Here is a 1,058-nt window from a genome sequence, read left to right as displayed (position 1 = left end):
ATTTATCAAAACCCCAGCCTTACTATAAATCTATTCTTGAATGTACAAGATCTGTAACAATTCAAGACAATCCAAAAGAAGGCCCAGTTGCCTATTCAACTGCCAAAATCCACAAAATCATCCCACCTTCAGAATGGGGATCAAGTCTTTACACACCAAAACAATTCCCGATTGATTTCAAAACTACAGTAAACCATTGTAGGACCTTTAATTACTGAGACTATCAACCAGCCTGGTACAACGTTTTTCTCATTCAAAACAAAAAATTTAGCCATACTTGGCTATTTTTCTTTAACCTAACCATGGAACCTTCAAAAATTCCACAGTGGTTTGCTCATTGGTGGAAATTTTTCGGCTCCATTCCAGATATCTTAAAAACGGAAGTCCAAGAAAGCTTCCAATTATACAAAACCCATTACAAACCAACAGAAAGGGAACGCATTTTTCACCCCATAATGCTATTCTCTACAAAATTCTTTCTACCATGGGTATTAGCCTGGTATTTTGACATCAAAAGGAAACACAAACAATCCTCGTAAGAAGATTCATAGTCAGATGGTGGACAAAATTCTCTATTCCACCAAGCATCAAAAAACAAGTTGTGTCGACATGGCTCCAGAGGCAAGGAATGAAGAAACCAGACCCAATGGCAACTAAATTCTTGGCCCAAAAGTCATTTGCACAAACTCAACTAGCAGCAGCAAAATTCGAGGAGGAATACTTTGAAATCATGGCCTAACTTCTCAAAAGTAAGGCCCAATCATCCAAACATTCCTCAGACAACGCTTCAGAAGACTCTATCAAAATAGAAAATGAAAATGAAGACGACTGTTTCGGCATCTTGTTACCCATAAAATGAATATGACGGCCCAATACTCTTGGACCATTAAAAAAAAAAAAAGAGGTCTATCATGAAATGTATTGGGTCAAGCCCAAAATTAGACTTCACTAAAAATAAGTCTCGGACCTAGCCCATATTAGATTCCAGACTCTTTTATTATCAGAAAAGACGATTATTTCTGAAAAGCAAAAGCAAAAGATTCGGGCACTTGTCTGCC

Source organism: Cicer arietinum, chromosome 1, assembly GCF_000331145.2.
Source record: "Cicer arietinum cultivar CDC Frontier isolate Library 1 chromosome 1, Cicar.CDCFrontier_v2.0, whole genome shotgun sequence".
NCBI lineage: Eukaryota > Viridiplantae > Streptophyta > Magnoliopsida > Fabales > Fabaceae > Cicer > Cicer arietinum.
This window is presented reverse-complemented; position numbering follows the sequence as displayed.